This window comes from Caretta caretta, chromosome 3 (genome assembly GCF_965140235.1).
Source record: "Caretta caretta isolate rCarCar2 chromosome 3, rCarCar1.hap1, whole genome shotgun sequence".
In the NCBI taxonomy this organism is placed as follows: Eukaryota; Metazoa; Chordata; order Testudines; family Cheloniidae; genus Caretta; species Caretta caretta.
In genome coordinates, this window is record NC_134208.1 from 154,001,706 (window position 1) to 154,016,805 (window position 15,100).

General features: G+C 43.8%; 1 protein-coding gene across 7 annotated transcripts in view; it reads right to left on the bottom strand.

Annotated features, from left to right (window-relative positions):
- The window catches only part of LRFN2 (leucine rich repeat and fibronectin type III domain containing 2), a 218,884-nt gene that overhangs the window by 183,518 nt on the left and 20,266 nt on the right, over window positions 1-15,100 (bottom strand). The window contains exon 1 of one of the 7 annotated variants that reach the window (XM_075127038.1): window positions 5,293-5,364. The exons of the other annotated variants lie outside the window; for them this stretch is intronic. The gene's annotated coding sequence lies outside the window, so the exon portion shown is untranslated. Of the gene's footprint in view, window positions 1-5,292; window positions 5,365-15,100 lie in introns of those variants that run through there. 7 annotated transcript variants of the gene reach the window in all.

Genomic DNA, 15,100 nt, shown 5'->3' on the forward strand with positions numbered 1-15,100 from the left:
CTGTTCTGCAAACTGTGGGGAGTGAAGGGATGAAAGTAAAATTGAACTCTTACTGGTACGGGGGCCAGTTCTGCCCCCCAGAAGGGGCAGGGTCTCAGGCGGAAGGGATGGGGCTAGGGGTCAGCATCCCCCAGCCAGCCCATCTGCACTGCCTAGCCTGCACCACCCAGGGCTCCAGCAGCGATTTAAAGGGCCCGGGACTCCAGCTGCTTCAGGAGCAGCAGCCAGAGCCCAGGCCCTTTTAAATTGCCAGCCCCAGGGCAGCTGCTCCTTTTGCCCCCGCCCCCACCCCCACCCCCATTGGTGGCCACGGTGGGGGTGGGGCAAAAGGGGCAAGAATGTTAAAGCGCTCCTGCGGCAAAGGACCCTGCTTAAAGCCAGCGGTACAGGCCAGTACCGGCAGCTACTTTTTACCGGTACGCCGTACTGGCCCATACCGCCTTCCTTTCACCCCGGTGGAGTCTACGCACCAAAGTTAACTATAACTGGCAGACTCGTTTCAGAACTACCAGGGTAACAAACCAGAGGGGACCAGTCCAAATGTCTGGTAGTTAAGAACTCAGGAGAGACATGAGACTGGAAGGGCTGTTGTTGTCACCCTGTAACGAGTAACTAAGTTGGTGAGCACCAGGGGAGACTTTACGTTTGTGGGCCGGCACAGAAACCTTGTATGTGGGCCCTCTGAATTTCACCCTCTGTTTTCAGCAGTACTTCCTACTCCTCAGGTCTTTCAGTCCCCAACAAGTCCCCTGATGCTCAACTCAGTTCCTTCCCTCTGGCACCATGTGCATCTCTTACCTATAGTGAGATCACATTGTGTGCGTGGCAGGGGGAGGAAAGGGTTAAATGGCAGAAATTTCCTCTTTGTTGGACTCTGCCTAGCTTCTCCAAATCAACTCTCTCACCTTCTGGAGCTTCCATTTCTCAGAGACACACCGCACACCATAAACACTCGTCTCCTCCCAATCTTCTAATCAGGAGACAAACATTTTCGCTCAGATTGCGAGCTCTGTTGAGGTCCAGGGATGATTTTCAGCAGAGGTAGGATGTCCATTGGAAGTCAGGGAAAGAGAAGTGAAGTGGAGTATTTATCCAACCACTGTCAACCCATAACTGAAGGTTGGGTTCACTTCAAATGAGATTTAAGATGAGGGTCAGGACATTTTATCTCTTCCCTGAGCAAGTCTTTCCCTTTCTCGTTCATTTATAAAACAAAACTAACCTGTTGTATGGCTTATCAAACTGAAGCAACATGTATCATTAGCAAACAGAGTGAGTAAATTACCTTAGTCAAAAAAGACATTGAACAAACAATTTGTATTCTAGATCTCATGCATTAAAGCTCTCAGAAAAATGTTATACACATGTGTAAGTGCAGGATTTCTATACTTACAGAAAACTCTTTCAAGACTGTGGCTGATAGGAAACAGCATAATGTGTTGAATAGAGATGTTCTACCCTAGAGCATGTGTATTACTTTAAAATGACCATTGTCTGTGCATCCCCACTGAGTATTTTAAAACATTTTATAAATTTAATAAATACTTTATAGCACCTTTTGTCAGCAGATCCGAAAGTGCTTTGCAGTCTTTAATATATCTGTCCTCACAACACCCATGTGATGCACTGCTATTAGCCCCATTTTACAGATGGGAACTGTGACACAAAGAGGCTAAGTGATTTGCCCAAGGTCACTCAGGAAGTCTGTGGCAGAGCAGGGAATTGAACCCTCATCTCCCAACTCCAGGGAGTGTGTCCTTCCTCCCTTTACTGATGGAAGACATTAGACTGGCAGCCTTGGATGTTATAACTTGATCCTGATTTAGTTTACCCTGATGTACTTGACCAATGGACTTGAGTGGATGCTTTATTTAGCCACAGAAGACATTCAGCAATGCAAGCTTCCCATGCATTCTCCTGCCATCATCCTTCAGCTTACAAAAAGGTTTTAGGTTGTAAGCATGTACGGTAAAGTTATGACACACAATCACTGTTAAGAGACTGGTCTCTCTTTCTTATCCCTATCCACATAACATGCATCAGGGTGACAAAAGATTATACCCCACTGAAACAGCCAGAGGCAGAATCCAATACCTGCAGCCAAAAATGATGCAAATCCAAACACTTGTATCAAGTCTTGCTTTGCATATCTTACAGCGCTCCAATCCTACAATAAAAACCCAGTCACAAAAATATAATAGGCCCAAGTCTCATCTTATTTATACCAGTTTTGCACCCGAATTCATATAAACAGATTCATTCCTTACGCCAGTCACGTGAGAGGAGAATAAGGCAATATAAATTAGAATATCCATTACAGAAACCAAACGTAGACTGCAAAGAACTTCAAATGCAGCCTCAAGTTATGATGCTCCCTGCAATGCAGAAGGACCAAATGCTCACAAATAAGAGGCAGGAAGAAGAGTAGGTTACACATGGTTAGGTTCTGGCCAGTCCAATTTGCCATGTCAGGCTAATATGCTACGGGTCACATCTCTGACTCTCTTTTCCCCCAGGGAATCAATGGTTATACCACCAGTTTGTTGCTAGAGCAAGGTTTCTGGTGAGGAAGATGTTAAAGGTGAAAATGAATACAGTATATTTATTCATCTGCTTTTCTTGGGAAACTTTTTTTCCTTCCTTCTCAGTCATTGAGCATAAAGTGCTATGGGGAGATGGAAAGCTGCTCTTATTTTGTTGACTCTGCTCTTTTGGATAAGTTGTGGGGGGTCTCACTGCAGTGGCTCAGAGGCAGGCAACTAAAATTGGGTGCTTGCCAGCACATTTATTTGAATCTGCACAATTCTTCCACCTACCCCAAAAGGGGAAGTTGGAACACTTTTCCTTTCATAGTCAGCCAGTCACTTGCAACTCCAGATTTGTTGTTTACAAATAGTTCAGAAACACAAGACACTGAAGACAGAGGGCTAGTCTACACTACCGTGCTACATCGGCACAGCTGCACCATGATGCTGCCCCACTGTTGTAGACACGCTAGGTCCACGGGAGAGCGATCTCCCTTCGGCATAATTACTCCACCTCAACAAGAGGCAGGGCTATTTCAGCAGGAGAGCATCTCCTGCTGACATAGCGAGGTGTGGACACCACTTTAAGTCGATGTAACTTATGTCACTCAGGGGTGTGGCTTTTCACACCCCTGAGCAACGCAAGTTACATCAGCTTAAGCCCAGTGGCGGATTAATGATTTTGCTGCCCCTACGCCCTGAAATTATTGCTGCCCCCATATGAACTTGTGAACGGCACAAACTGTTATCTATCACAAAGGAATCTATTTTGCGCATTTTTGCTATTCATTTCCCCTTTCTTTCTTTTGTATAGCATTTTTTTTTAAACTGAGAACCGCTTAATTTCTTCCTTCCGGTCATATTAGCAACGTTCAGGATTGTCGCAAGTACATTTACTAAATGGCACGGTGCCGTCATGGCTGGTTTCAATATGCACTATGATTGGTAGAATCGCGGCGTCACTGATGCTTCCGTTTGGTGTGCAGTTACAATCAATGGCGTATTATTGCCTAGGCCGACAAGGCCTAGGGCGGCAAATTTGCAGGGGCGGCAAATTTATAATAGCAGCATTTTTGTAATCACGGCATTTTTGCACAAGCCCCCTGTCTGTTGGATGCCCGTATCCTCGTTTATTCATATTGTAACTGCGCATCCCACTGCAACTTGAGACCATTACTCCTTGTTCTGTCATCTGCCACCACCGAGAACAGCTGAGCTCCATCCTCTTTGGAAACCCCTTCAGGTAGTTGAAGGCTGCTATCAAATCCCCCCTCACTCTTCTCTTCTGCAGACTAAACAACCCCAGTTCCCTCAGCCGCTCCTCATAAGTCATGTGCCCCAGCCCCCTAATCATCTTCATTGCCCTCCGCTGGATTCTCTCCAGTTTGTTCACATCCCTTCTGTAGTGGGGAGCTATCCAGATGTGGCCTCAACAGTGCCCAACAGAGGGGAATAATCACGTCCCCCGATCTGCTGTCAATACTCCTACTAATACAGCCCAATATGCCGTTGGCCTTCTTGGCAACAAGAGCATACTGCTGACTCATATCCAGCTTCTCATCCTCTGTAATCCCCAGGTCCTTTTTTGCAGAACTGCAGAGTTGTTTGTAAATTACTGTGAATAGTTCAATACTTCTAACTGTGTTAGAGTCAGGTGATATTGTTCTTTCCTGTAGAATGGATGCTTTCCTAAAGCTACTACTACTAATCATGAATCTCGCAGCTTTCCTGGCCTCTCCTTGACTTTCTGACATGAATCTATAGGTTTCTTAATCACTAGAAGGGGCATCATGTAACGATCCTGGCGCTGAAAGCAGACTACCAACATTGCCACAAGGAATCATCATGTTTCTTGATGCATGAAGTGAAGACTAAAGAATCCAGAGACGGAGGAACCTGTATCCATTTTCTCTTGTTTAGGAGAAGAGGACTTCATGCCTCCAGATGGATATGGACCAAGGTGGAGATCTCTCTTTTCACTTGAAACCTTCAGTGAAATAAGTAAGATCCACTCTTAACAGCAGTAAACACCGAGTGATACAGAGGGAGGCTGGGTGCATCACTGTTATTTTATAAAACATCTTTTGTAGTTGAACTACCACCAAGTACAGGGCTGTTTTGTGAAACAACAAATCAGGCCTCATAAGTCAAAGTGATTACATTTGCAGTACAGTTTAGTAGATTGCCAACCACTGTAATTTGAGATTCTTTTCTGCTACTTTGGTTTACTCCTTTGCTGTAAACCCTTTTAAAATAATCCTGGAAGGATTGATGTAAACATCAGAAATGCAAGGAATTCCAGACCATACTAACTTGAGTGCAGGATGGTCACAAGCCCCTTGAGTTATGTACCAACAGCCTCCCATATTAAACCAATCAGGTAGTGCTTTCATTGCACTTAGTCACTCATTTCATGGAGATTTATTAAGATGGTGACAAGTTCAACAAATGAATAAATACCAAATACCAAGCGTGTATTTATTGAATGTTAGGAACTCTGTAGCAGACACGTACCCGTTGGTGTCATTATCAGAATCCATTTGATAGCTAAGGAAACCCAAATCCATAGATTAATCAAAATGAAGAAAAATATAGAATTCTGTATTAGACTATTTCCCACAGGAGTCATTCTCTACTTACCCTCCAGGAGAGCCATGGAGGGGGACCCAAAAAACAAAACAAACTAACAAACATGAAGAGATTCATAAGGGTGTCTTATAAGTAAACACACAGATATTCAGTTTACAGTAACAGAACCAGAAAACACCTGACATGAGAGGAGCTGGTCTCTAGGCTCATCAGGAAACTCCTTCATAGCATGAGAGGGGCTGGGGGGGGGGGGGAACCACTTCCTGCTGAAAGAAAGAAAAAGAAAAAAAGGCATTAAGCAAAGGAGACCTTTAAACTGGCATACTGAAAAGCCGAAGAACTTAATCAAATAGGGAAAAGGTAGCATCATATTACAGATGGATACAATATAAAATGCAGGCTGGCCTAGGGAGTGGATCAGTTGGGCACCAATCTATTTCTGGGTCTCAAAGAGTAAAACAGTCCGAAGGACCAACCATTTAGTGAGGTGGGGTGAGAGGAGGGGCGGGGGGGGGAGAGAATTAAGGGGAAAATGCATACAATTGGCCAAAATGCTCCCAGTTGAAGTCAAATAGGACTATTTACCACTGACTTCAATTGGACCAGAATTAGGCCACTTTTGAAAGTCCCACTTTAAAGACAGGTTTCAGAGTAGCAGCCGTGTTAGTCTGTATTCGCAAAAAGAAAAGGAGTACTTGTGGACCTTAGAGACTAACCAATTTATTTGAGCATAAGCTTTCGTAAAAGCTTATGCTCAAATAAACTGGTTAGTCTCTAAGGTGCCACAAGTACTCCTTTCCACTTTAAAGATGTTTTCTCAGAAGAACAAATGGTCATTAGGAGCTCAGCTCCCACAGATTTTAAGCGCCAAAATAGAGGCTTGATTTTCAGAAGGACTCGGCTCCCAGTGTGACCCTCGCAGCAGATTTTCAAAAGATCTAAGCACCCAGTGTGCTGAGCTTATTTGAAAAGCTGACTCTAAATGATTATCACCTATATGGGTGCAAAATTAGTGGTTTCTGAACATTTATATGAATTAAACTTTGCTTGTTCTTATGCATGTGAAAAACGAAGACAGAAGGAATGTGATCATAGTCATTTGAAATTTGGTTTCTAGTTTACCAAAATATCCTTGAATAGCTTTCCCCACCGCCACCCAGTATTCACCGCCTCTTCTCATGATGTTGGCAGTGTTAATGCCAACTAAGTCCCTCTCTGAAACAGCTGAGTCAAAGGGAGAATATGTATGTTTCAGGAAAGCCAGATTTTAAAAATTAAAGATTTTTTTTTTATCATCCATCATTGCTGGATGGGTTTTGAACTCTCGCATGTTTCTAAAGCCTTTACTACTACATGTTGTTTTCAAAACTTGAGGGAATTGGGGTGGGAGAGAAGGAGCCTCTGTTAGGTTCCCTCCTTCTGCCCCAAACATTTTTCTTAGAAGAAAATATGTAGAAACAGGATCATTTAATGGAACAGTGTCAAGATAAATCTGTCCCCAAATTTAAACTTGTGTTAGCAACAGTAACATTTAAAGTGATGAAAAAAGTGAAAGGATTTTAACGTTTTGTACTTTCACCATTTATGCTGCTTATTTACCTTTGGTCAGCAAAACTACACTGGTCAGTTTCACTTCCTGGCTCTACCTCACACTCTATTAACGGGCAGTGAGAGACAAGGAACCATCCTGAGGCTAATCCCACAGGGAAGGAGGAGACTCCACAGAGAGACAGGATTTGCCAGACTTGGAGATAGGTCACTCAAGGTGTGGTTGCCTGTTAAGACCAAACTACCTGAAAGACTGGAGGAGTCTACAGTAAATATGACACTCCAACTCAGCTACATGCTAGCAACCTCTGTCCAAAGGGACACAGGGCAGGGGGTCAAGACATTCAATTATTTATTTTTAATATTTGTATTAAAATAGGGAAGATGTAGCATGGATGAGTGGAACTGGAATCAGAGGACCCATGTTCCCTGGAGGGGCTGTTATTGACATGAAAGCAGGGAAACTCAAGCAGTGGAATTAGGCTGGAAGTAACTCGGCCACATGGATAGAGCAGTACACAGGGTTTAATAAGGTTTCACTTATTCCACTTAACCTGCATTCAGATTTGCTCCATGCTAATAAAACAAAGAAAATGTTTATCTGAATTTTAAACAGAGCGAAAAAAAACTTAAAATGCCAATATTTTCTGGCTTGTTTCCAATTACTACCAGCATGGGTGCAGAGGGACTGGAGGCAACAAAGATTCAATGTAGTCAACTCATGTTTTTATCATGAGTCTCATGATATTTAGTTTTAGCTACAGTTCCTGGATTCATGCAAGCAGGAAAGAATCTCAGATTTTTATTTATTTATTTTTAAAGTAAGCCTTTAGCCCTCATGGTTCAGGGGATGTCATGCTCTTCTTTATCAGACGTGGACTGGTTGCAGAGCTTGCTTATACACACCAGATGTGTTCATCATAAGTTCCTTGAAATGCGCTGCCAGCGATGGCTGAGGTTCATTTAACTAGGGTATGTTACACACAGCACCACCTAGTAGCTGAGCAGTATTATACAGGTTAGCATTCCATTACAGGAGAACAGCTTTAAAAACATGATCCCTGTGCACCCTAAAGGCTCAGAAACCTAATAAAATGAGCCTAAAATGTATGGTTTGGAAAAAACAAACATGATTTTATAAGGCCTGAGTGTAAGGCCTTAGGTTCTAGAAGTAGAGCAGGGGCTGTGCCACCCAGAAGGAAAAACGTGGGGAAAGAGGGGCAGAGAGTAGGTTGGGGAATAGTTCCATCCCTCTTACCCCCACGTGCTAGCCAGCAGTGCTGGCTAGACACACATGAGGGAGCATGCTGCACAATACAAAGTGCCGTAACAGTTTGCGTCTCCTCAATGCAGCAAGGTAGCTCCAACGAAACTGTGCTTCGGAGGGGTACACGGTCTTGCTGAAAGTAATTTATAATCACTCAGGGATGAATTGTTCAAAATCTTAGTCTCGGGGATGAGATGCATCTTTTCCCCTTCTCTCCATTTAGTGAGACAGAAATCTCACACGGACAGGTCTTGTCAGTGCTGGCTCTCTAGAAAGAGCCCACACCAAGGCATAAGGCAGCTCGTTTGAGTCTCCTAATCATTCGTGACAGACAATGATGGAAAGTAGCAGCCAAGCAATAAAAGGCAGGTGAATTAAACTAGCTTGAGTCGCATATTACGAGATGAAGCTCTTCATATCATTCCCTGGAAGGAAGCTATCATCGCAAGGAGCGGTCATTCCCAGCTGGTGATGGCATTGTCTTGGCAAATGAGATGGGATGATTTCACTTAAAGACAAAGGGCGGGCAGCTACTTTTAAAATGACTGCTATAATTTTAAAACTGAATAGCAGTTAATGTCTCCTTCTTCCCCTACAACACATAATTGAAGCAATATCACCACCACCTAATTAGCAGAAGTTGTAAGCTTTGAAAACATTCCTTAAAGCACCACTGATACTGCTTGGAGAACTCTGAAAAAAAACCATGGTATTTAGGAGCAAATTTACTTGTGTGTCACATATTTTCTGACTCAAGCAGAAAGATCTTTGCATTAAAAATCCATAGTCAGCACAGCAACAGCATTCTGCCGCTAAAAGTCTTTTGATTACAGGAATTGCCCACAAACTGGGCCTGATTTTCAGCCGTGCTGCTCTTGTAGCTTCCCTGGACTTTAAATGGAGGTGGAGACTCTCTACAACTCTGGAAAAAAATTCATACCTCAGGATTGCCCTCCACACATTTCCATTAGTCCAGCAGCATACACTTATGCTCTAGGGCCTTCTAGCAATCTCTCGAAGCAACTCCTATTGGCACACTTTCTTGCTTTGGAGCTCACTTGCTCTTGAAGTCATAATCCTTGACTTTTGATCTCAGAGTTTGCTTTGAATCAGTTATTTCTAAACCCCTTTGTCTATTCCTCTTACGATGCGGACGACGACAACAATGACTTCAACAAACAATAAAGCCTACCAAACCTTGCAGCCAAAGACAATGCTGTATCTAAGCAACATGTGTGAAATCTTGGCCCACACTGAAGTCCCTGGCACAGCTCCCATCAGCTTCCATGGGGCTAGGATATCACCCCATGGGTACAAGTTTTACACACCACTACCAATGAGGTCATCATGTTGTGTCATGACGTGGTACACCATGCAGCGTGCTGAACGATATTTGGGTTAAGATACAAGTGCCTTGAAACCAGTCCAGAAATGCTCATGGGTGTTAGCAAAGGGATAGCCGCTGTCTGAGTCTTCTGGTTTCAGAGCAGCAGCCATGTTAGTCTGTATCCACAAAAAGAAAAGGAGGACTTGTGGCACCTTAGAGACTAACAAATTTATTTGAGCATAAGCTTTCATGAGCTACAGCTCACTTCATCGGATGCATGCAGTAGAAAATACAGTAGGGAGATTTTATATACACAGAGAACATGAAACAAAGGGTGTTACCAAGACTTCTCCTGTTGCATCCCTGTAATGCCTCCTTTCTTTGGCAGGTGGCATAACGCAATAACTGGGATTTTCCAATTCCTAATATGGTATAAGCATAGGAAGCCAGTGAACTGTTAATTAACAATGCTCCTGTTTCTACGCAAACATCTGTAGACACTAGATATAAAAAGAGAGCCCTATCAGGCCATCTATTCCATTTCCCCAGTCTCTACTAATGCAAGATTTTTTCCTGAGGTACATTTTCTAATGATTTTTACCAATCTGCTTTGAAAGTCCCAAGCAATGGGGTTTCCACCAGCTCCCTTGGGAGACTATTCCCCAGCCTAAGAAATCTCAGTGAGAAAATCTTTCCTGATGTTCAGCCTAAAGCTAGTGGTTTTGTCCCCTGGACTGTTCAGGGGAAACAAGAGAAAACCATGCCAGGTGCCTTAGCACAACTGTCTCTAATTAGAACTGTCTCCATTTTTTCTGGGAGGCATCAACACTTCTTCAAATAGCCCTATTAATAAGAGAATTGACACAGGCTTCTCCAAGGGGGCAGCTTGGGGTTTTTGACACCTGATTACAAAGGAGTCTAAAACAAGCCCCTGAGCTCGCTTGGATACATCAAGAGTGTTAGAGGTGACATTCGGTACCCCAAGGAAAGAAAGGGCAGCAGAGCCGATCCTTCTAACATGTACATGCTCAAGGTCAAGATGTGATGGTTAACACCATGTGTCTAATAGCAGGCAGGCTCCCCTGTGTGCATGCTTCATTTATTTCAAAGACCTTCAAGTCATCCAGAAGACGCTACAGAACACAAGCTAAGAAATTCCCTCTTGGACCCTAGGAGAGCACATAGCATGACCCAGACTTTCCTTGGTTTTGTGCAATAGATAAACAGCTGAAGGTAAAAAATCCATTACAATCTACATACCACACAGACTGTGCTGACAGCTTGTGCCACACACTCTCAAAGAAACTGCGGAACCACCTGATCAACATCCTCTCAAAACTGGACACTCTCATAAAAAACCAACCTTCCACACAAACTTCCTCGTGGCTGGACTTTACAAAAACTAGACAAGCCATTTACAACAGACACTTTGCTTCTCTACAAAAGAAAAAGGACACTAAACTGTCTAAACTACTACATGCCACAAGGGGTCACAACAGTGGTTCCCTTAACCCACCCAGCAAGATTGTTAATCTATCCAGCTGTACTCTTAGCCTAGCAGAAGAATCTGTCCTATCTCGGGGCCTCTCCTTATGCCCCTCCACCCCCACGAACATGATACAGTTCTGTGGTGACCTAGAATCCTATTTTCGACATCTCCGACTCAAGGAATATTTCCAGCACACCTCTGAACAACATACTAATCCACAGAGAGCTTCCTACCAAGACTACAAAAAGAAAGATTCTGGGTGGACTCCTCTTGAAGGTCGAAACAACGGATTGGATTTCTACATAGAGTGCTTCCGCCAACGTGCACGGGCTGAAATTATGGAAAAGCAGCATCACTTGCCCCATAACCTCAGCCGTGCAGAACACAATGCCATCCACAGCCTCAGAAACAACTCTGACATCATAATCAAAAAGGATGACAAAGGACGTGCTGTCGTCATCATGAATAGGTCAGAATATGAATAAGAGGCTGCTAGGCAGCTCTCCAACACCACTTGCTACAAGCCATTATCCTCTGATCCCACTGAGGGTTGCCAACAGAAACTACAGCATTTGCTCAAGAAACTCCCTGAAAAAGCTCCAAGAACAAATCCGCACAGACACACCCCTGGAACCCCGACCTGGGGTATTCTATCTGCTACCCGAGATCCATAAACCTGGGAACTCTGGATGCCACATCATCTCAGGCATTGGCACCCTGACAGCAGGCTATGTAGACTCCCTCCTCAGGCCCTATGCTACCAGCATTCCCAGCTATCTTCGAGACACCACTGACTTCCTGAGGAAACTACAATCCATCGGTGCTCTTCCTGAAAACACCATCCTGGCCACTATGGATGTAGAAGCCCTCTACACCAACATTCCACACAAAGATGGACTACAAGCCGTCAGGAACAGTATCCTCGATAAGGTCACGGCAAACCTGGTGGCTGAACTTTGTGACTTTGTCCTCACCCAAAACTATTTCACATTTGGGGACAATGTATACCTTCAAATCAGCGGCACTGCTGTGGGTACCCGCATGGCCCCACAGTATGCCAACATTTTTATGGCTGACTTAGAACAACGCTTCCTCAGCTCTCGTCCCCTAACGCCCCTACTCTACTTGCACTACATTGATGACATATTCATCATCTGGACCCGTGGAAAAGAAGCCCTTGAGGAATTCCACCAGGATTTCAACAATTTCCATCCCACCATCAACCTCAGCCTGGACCAGTCCACACAAGAGATCCACTTCCTGGACACTACAGTGCTAATAAACGATGGTCACATAAACACCACCCTATACTGGAAACCTACTGACCGCTATTCCTACCTACATGCCTCCAGCTTTCATCCAGACCACACCACATGATCCATCGTCTACAGCCAAGCTCTACGATACAACCACATTTGCTCCAACCCCTCAGACAGAGACAAACACCTACAAGATCTCTATCAAGCATTCTTACAACTACAATACCCACCTGCGGAAGTGAAGAAACAGATTGTCAGAGCTAGAAGAGTACCCAGAAGTTATCTACTACAGGACAGGCACAACAAAGAAAATAACAGAACGCCACTAGCCATCACCTTCAGCCCCCAACTAAAACCTCTCCAACGCATCATCAAGGATCTACAACCTATCCTGAAGGACGACCCATCACTCTCACAGATCTTGGGAGACAGGCCAGTCCTTGCCTACAGACAGCCCCCCAACCTGAAGCAAATACTCACCAGCAACCACACACCACACAACAGAACCACTAACCCAGGAACCTATCCTTGCAACAAAGCCCATTGCCAACTGTGTCCACATATCTATTCAGGGGACATCATCATAGGGCCTAATCACATCAGTCAGACCATCAGAGGCTCGTTTACCTGCACATCTACCAATGTGATATACGCCATCATGTGCCAGCAATGCCCCTCTGCCATGTACATTGGTCAAACTGGACAGTCTCTACGTAAAAGAATAAATGGACACAAATCAGATGTCAAGAATTATAACGTTCAAAAACCAGTTGGAGAACACTTCAATCTCACTGGTCACTCGATTACAGACCTAAAAGTGGCAATACTTCAACAAAAAAACTTCAAAAACAGACTCCAACGAGAGACTGCTGAATTGGAATTAATTTGCAAACTGGATACAATTAACTTTGGCTTGAATAGACACTGGGAGTGGATGGGTCATCTCCCCCCACCCCGTTCCTCAGACGTTCTTATTAACTGCTGGAAATGGCCCACCTTGATTATCACTACAAAAGGTTTCCCCCCTCCCCCAGCTCTCCTGCTGGTAATAGCTCATCTTAAGTGATCACTCTGGTTACAGTGTGTATGGTAACACCCATTGTTCCATGTTCTCTATGTATATAAATCTCCCCACTGTATTTTCCACTACATGCATCTGATGAAGTGAGCTGTAGCTCACAAAAGCTTATGTTCAAATAAATGTGTTAGTCTCTAAGGTGCCACAAGTACTCCTTTTCTTTTTGCGAATACAGACTAACACAGCTGCTACTCTGAAACAGCTGAAGAGTTATGAAAACCTAACAAGGGAAAGACTTATCCATGGAAGTACAGGGAAGAGAAGCAGTCTAATGAAACAGCATTTTCATATCTTAGTACATCAGAACCATTCTGGATCATGGGTAAACATATATATATATACACTATTATTTTCACCTCTTATTTACATGTGAGTCTCATAACAGGAAGGGGGAAGGAAGGAAGGTTATAGTTAAGGCACAAGGCTGGAGGTCAGGAAACCTGTTATCCATTCACAACTTTGCCAGATTTTCTGGGTGACCTTGTGCAAGTCACTTTGCCACTCATCTTAATTAGTGGTACTGCCCCCTTCCCTGGAAATTGAAAGGCTTAATTCATAAATGTTTGTAAAGTACTTTGAGGTCCTTGGATGGAAATTGCTAAAGAAACAAAGTACTTGGACCCAGATTTTTTAAAGGTAATTTAGCCATTGCTGTGCTCAGTGTTGCAATGTGTAACCAATTTACAAGCCTAAGCCTCTTTGTCCAAAGGGATTTAGGTACCGTACTTAGAAGCAAGCCCAGGATGGTAAGTAAAGTAGGAGTTTATAGAGAAACAGTAACTAACAGCATGTACAGAGTACAACTTCCATGTAAAAAGGAGTGAAGCCACATAAGGGCTAATTATACACTCCAGCCAGAGACCACGTTAATGCCAATAACCTCTCATGATCAATGATGCGGACAGAGCTAGTCAAATTAGTATTGGTATTTCACCCTTATCCACTGCCAGGAGGTTACTGACCAGTGCCACTGAAAGTGGTTTCTGCTTCATGCCCAGGACAAAAAGTAGTAACTACTGCTTCCCCAATGCAGCCCCGTTCTGAACACCAGATTCAGAATGTGTCCAGGTATGAGTGGAGCCAAAACCCACCTGGGGCAGTCCCAGAGTCACCATGATATTCTGAGGCAAACCAGAAGAGTCAGCATCAACATGGGCACGGAAGTCAAGCTTTTGCGCCTTCAGTGCCCAAATGGGCTGCCCTGGGCAAACTGGAAAAAGTACAAGACGTAAAGTCACCCAGTGCAAGTAGTCATTTTGCTGTCACTAGTTAACCATCTGCTCTACCTGTATGGTATTACTTGCATATCGCAACTCAAAAGGTTGCACTTCACAGACTAATGAAATATTCCTGCCCTAAAACATTTACAACCTAAAGTGCAGAACACAGCAGGGGATGCAAACAAAGAAAGAAGATGGCAGCATGCACATGTGTTCATGTGTGACTGTTAAAGAGTTAAACAAACAATACTACCTTGCTCTTGTCAGACAGTCAGTCAATCTCAAAGCACTTTCAAACAACAACAGTATCATTATCCTCATTCTGCACATAAGGAAACTGAGGCACAGGGAGAGGAAACAACTTGCCTGTGGTCAATGAGTAGGACCGTGACAGAGCAGGGTGTTGTCTGAGTCCCAGTGCAGCGCTCTTTCCACTAAGAGACACTGCCTAGATGGTAACTTTAAAAAAAAAACTCCCCAAAAAAATCCTTGCTCAAAAGATTTTTAAAACTAGACTGGAAAGAAAACCAGAAAGCATGCTGCCAGTTTCACTCCTGTGTCGGCCCAAGGAGATAGACCAAACAATACAATGGGACTTTTCCCATCTCTAGTTTGAATGACTAATTATAAAATTAATGATTACAGTGTGAATTGCCAATTACTCCCCAAAACTACTTCCCTTCCACCAGTCTTGTTAAGCCACAGAGAAAACTAAATAAAGTCATGAATGAATGATGTAACAGACGCCAGGGATTCACAAATAGCTTGCTTTTATTGGTGGCATCAAGGATAAACCTT